The 5,162-nt window shown below is 39.8% G+C and overlaps 1 long non-coding RNA gene across 1 annotated transcript; it reads right to left on the bottom strand.

Moving 5' to 3' along the window:
• Positions 1 to 493: 493 nt before the first annotated feature.
• LOC311150580 lies at positions 494 to 4,807 on the bottom strand. The gene is made up of 3 exons (XR_014615121.1): positions 4,758 to 4,807; positions 690 to 1,005; positions 494 to 559 (listed from the first exon to the last, which is right to left on the bottom strand). It is a non-coding gene; the product is annotated as an uncharacterized lncRNA (long non-coding RNA).
• Between the last annotated feature and the right edge of the window lie 355 nt (positions 4,808 to 5,162).

The following is a 5,162-nucleotide window of genomic DNA, read 5'->3' as shown; positions in this document are numbered from 1 at the left end:
TTTAGTAAGCATAAATAACTGGTAAACATCAATGACTATAATGCACGTTAAAACTAATGTTAATGCTACTTCACTGCAATGTTTCCGTTATCAGTCCCGTTACAGCATGTTGCATTACTACCAATGCTGGGCATATCATAAGCCCCAAGTCAATTGCTGTAAAAAATGGGCACGTAAAATAATAATAATGAGTTAATTTTATTTCTTTACTTTCCTTTAGTTAAGCTGACACCCTGTGCTATGGAGAAACAGCAGTGCCTGGATCTTGCACCACCATGACACCAGGAGCAAAACACTAGAGAGGCCAAGCAAATGCCCCAGAACTGACATTGGAGTTAGAGAGAAAGAAAAACCTACTGCAGTTTGAGGTACTGAATTTACAAAAAGAGGTACTGTAAATTCAGAAACAGAAACTCATTCAGGTAAACAAATGCCCACTGTGTAAAGAATGCTGATCTTTATATTTAAACAATTATTTATTAAAACAATGCTTTCCCGAGCAATTTGGTGTCCTCCAGTCTTGTCCCCACGCTTGTGTTCTGGTGCTTCCAGTTCCACCCTGTATTGTATTGAGAATAACAATGTCTTAATAATACATTTTAATACAAGTGGCCTAATTAGGATTTGTACGTGTCTATCAAAATAGAGAGACAACTTTTTATATGTTACCAATGTTACATTACACACACCTTTGGCTGCAAAATTGTTCTCAATCAAGGTTCTCCTCACAGCATTCCCATTTTCATTGGCAGCATGTTGCACCTGGCCATCTTCTCCATTCTCCTCAGGTAGGTCCTCCTCAGCCTCCACAGGTAGCTCGTCTCCTTTTCTCTTGCCAAAGTTATACAGAACTGCCACTGCAATAATGATTGTCAGTGTAGTGTCCATCTTTGTGCGGAGCCCCTCCTGTAGGCACGGGAATCTTTTTTCCCACTCTCCAAAAACTCTCTCTATGAGACCTCTTGCCAGGATAAAAGAGGTGTTGTACTCTCTCTCTTCAGGTGTCTGGGGATTTAAAAGGGGAGTCATAAGGGACCCACGACAGTGTGGTGGAAAAATTACATTTAGACATACTAAGCTGTTTTTACTTAGAGAATTGTCCATTGTTATATGCTAGTGTTTTTTTTGCTGATGCAGGCTTGTCTTGTGTGACTCACGCTTTGAACACACCGACAGCGTGTCTTTGTGTTTTGGTACACCAGAAGTACATTCCTTCCCAATGGAACGCTGCGTTTGCCTTGCAGCATTGCATTGCAGAGGCAGTTGCAGTGCGTTCTGTGTGGTGCATACGTTGGATTTATCGAACATATGCGTCAAACTGTATGTGTAAACGGGTTGACAGAAATGGTAACAGAAGGTGAATGTTGAACTTTTGTTGCACATATATCTAGATGATGCTGCATACTATTTTGCGCAATGATGCAGTTGGTGTGTTCAAAGCATTAGTCATAAGTCTGGGCGTTCTATAAGAGCCGGGTGTGACCGCAGTATGTGACATCCCGTTTGTACTATCTGCAGGAACTCATATGTGTGGAAACTTGCAGGAAGGAACAGACAATGGTGGCAACATCAGCTATCTTAATCTGCACGGACAAGCTAAACGCCTTTTATACACTATGTTCCCCACCCCTGTTTGCACACATCTGCTAACTGCCACATAGACAAAGAGGTTGGACTTTTCTATAAAAGCTGAGAGCCAACTCTGTTCGAAGGGCTCTTAACTCTGCACCATTGAGTGATTGTTAACCGCTCCATTTTTGCAAATCTTATAATAAAGTTGTTGTTTGAAGAATCTACAGTCTCTCTCCCTGGTTAGAATTTCCACGACAACAGGCATATCCATTGTCACCTAGTAGGTGGCCTTCATATGCCCCCCTTACCAGCGTTGCACAGACAACTATTGTCAAAGATTCTGCTGTCATGGGTGGATCCTGGCCATCTAGCTACGATGTTGGTGAGCTGACCTTTGTCATCACAGACAGCCTGCATGTTGATGGAGCAGTAACCTTTCAGATTACGGAACAGTTCTCCATTCTCGCCACCAGGGTTGGGAATAAGTATGTGTGTACAGTCTATTGCCCCTAGTACACCTGGGAATCGAGCTCTCCTGTAAAATCCAGCTGCTGTTTCCTCTGTAGGATTGAACCTTATGTACTGATTCTTCAGACCGGCAATAGCACTGGACACTCTGGCTACGATGCTGCAGAGGGTTGACTTGTGAACTCTAAATATGTCCCGATCCAACATCTGGAAACATCCACTTACGTAGAACCGTAGGGACACCAAGAGCTGAAGTAGTGGGGGTACAGCCACATTCCTATCACTCCAATGCTTAATGGTTGGTCCAACCTTTCTTTCCAGTTGCATTACAGAGTCCTTGGAGAAGCGTTTTATCTCCTTGAAATCTCATCATTATCATAAAACTCAACAGGATTCAACCTGTCTGTAATTATTCACTGAGGAACTCTGTTGTTTTGGTCTCTCCACAGTAGATATGCTGCCATTTTATCAGTTAAACCACCTCAAGTGGCAGTTTAGAATTAATCTCCAATCTAAATTTATATTAGATTTTTAAAAAGTTGAGCAACAGGTTTAAAATTAATCTAGGTTTAAAATGAAAACTAAACTTTTACTAGGATTAATTTAAAACTAGGTTTAAAATTTGGTGCAACAAGACTAATAGATAAACCTTGATTTAACCCAGTTTAAGAGTTAATCCATGTTGGTGCAACCAACCCATTATGTCTGTCGACATTACAGTCATAACTGCAGGACTAATTATCAGCATGTTACCCTATGTAAATATTTGCATATCAGCATGTATTTACTTTATGTAAAGCTAATTTCTCAGTAATTACAGTAGGCAACAGCCCTATGACACTGTAGGCCTGTGACAGTCTCATTGTATAGTTATGTTTTCCTATCGCTCTGTTTATTCACTTTGAATACATTTGCTGGAGCAAGGAAATAAATATTATTTAAACACAGCAAGTCACCTGACAATAATGGGCTACTCTCCCTTTTTATATACCTGTTACTCTCCTGTCTTGTATCTGATATGAGCTGAGACGCAAGGAAAGAATCCCTCGGACTTTGCTTATTTTCTTTAGAGCTGCATAACCAAGTCCAAGTTCGTGGGCTAGAAGAACCATCCTCACATTTATATCAAATGCCACATCTCCCCTGTAGCATTCCTGCAACCTGGAGGAAGTGTAAACACTCCTAAAATGCATCACGATCACCTTCACAGTGTGAACATTCTATCATGATAGAATTATTGAATCCCTGGTTGGTGGGGTCTATGGTGATTTTCAGTCAATGTTTAGACACTTAGGGCAAATCAAATCATGTACAAGTTGGTTTATTTGTGACGTGGAATAAAAGCCACTGTTGGCTGTCTGCTGTCTGGTTGATCGCTGCTAGCTGTCATCTTCATCTCAATTAATGTGCGTCTCGACGCGTTGCTGCCGGCTACCTCCTATTCCTCCTCTACCTTTACCGCCACTGCCTCGATCGACTGATCAGGCAAAAATGTTCTTTCATTCACTGCTTTTCTCACATTGGCTAACTGAGATCGCCTATTTTTATTCACATACTATAGGTATATTCTTCAAGATTTTCTCATTTTTTCTCTCTTTATGTGGATTCTTAGCGGGAAATATTTTCAAACAAGGAAGTGCTGCGCGGTACGTGAGGCATTTAACCAATCAGGTTGCCAGAAAGGGCCTTTAAATGCCAGTAACCAATCGGATGTCAGGACATTATTAGCTAACGATATGCTCCGGAAAACAAGCTTTTGAATGATATATGATTCAACATGGAGAGTTTTAAAAATGTCTACATGAAACATGCTAACAAGAACAACATTTATGCAAGACGTAGTTGACAGAGTTGGGATAAAATGATACAAATAAAGTATTTATGTACATTATTGTCGATTTATTTGTACATTTTATGAACGTATGGTAGTTATATCCCAAAATCTGTAAATTGACAGATGGAAGCAAAATCATAATTTTTGCCTGTGGTGCCTGGCCTTAAGTGAGTGTTTGTTTCCCTGTACCTCAGACAGTATTTAAAGATATTTCTAACATTTCTAACATTTTGTGTATCAGGTTTACATTGGGTTTTTCAGTGCCTTTACATGTGTGCAACCAAAACTCTGACAATAGAAACTTCAGAAATTTTCATTTATGTCCCCTTTAAGTTGCATCCTTTCTAACCTGTGAAAAACCCACTAAAACAAAAATAAAAAGACCCCACACAATAAATCAAACAGAGTATTAACCACTAACAAATATTCATTAACAGGTGGGTTGTGTGTGGGTGCTGGCCTGTGTGTGGTAAAAATAGTAAGGTAAAAACAAACAAAATGCCCAGGCCTTACCCGTCAAGCTGAATATGCACCTTCTAAAGTAAACAATCCCGGAGCCCCTCTCTTGTAATCATTGTCATTTTGACCTGTTGCATTGACATACAGTTCTGTACAAACTGTCCGTGGACATAAACTAGTCAAAATATGAAACCTGTTGTTTAACAAATCTGCTAGGACCTTCAAAAAGTTGGTGCTGGCTTATCAGCTCAATATTCGGTACTAAAAATGTTTACTTGGATCTACTTCAATTCTGGACACAGTTCCACGTAATGGAAACAGATTATTGTGGAAACAGATTATTGTTTTAGATGGCATTACCTTCTTACTTAAATCACTGGTGCTACCCAAACTATAGAATTGTGTCTTATTCAATTATTCATACCTCTGTCCAAAATTTCCCCACAGCCTGTTTGAGTTCAGTGTGTACTGGCGGCTATCTGTTGTTCCACAGGAAGCTTATCTCTAACCCAAACACCAGATGGCAGGCTCATTTAATATCAGTCCCAATGCTCAATCCGTCTGTTCGTCATGTGACCTTGTATTGAAACATTTACTTCTTCAAATTACAAAGACATTGCATTATTAAAGTGCTATCTGAAAGCAACCAATATTACCATTCACTTTGTAACTTTTACTAGTCTCCATATCTGTTTCCCTCAACTAGGACTCCCTTCTTCCCAATAGGAAGACCTTCTCAATCTACTACTACTAATACACACAGTTCACTCTCAAACAACGTTCTGCTTTCCCCCCTATTGCAAGGTTTAAAACAAAATAAAACAAAGAT

Source organism: Coregonus lavaretus, assembly GCF_964263955.1.
Source record: "Coregonus lavaretus genome assembly, chromosome: 23".
Lineage (NCBI taxonomy): Eukaryota > Metazoa > Chordata > Actinopteri > Salmoniformes > Salmonidae > Coregonus > Coregonus lavaretus.
The sequence above is the reverse complement of the archived record's forward strand: the minus strand, read 5'-3'. Positions and strand labels throughout refer to the sequence as shown.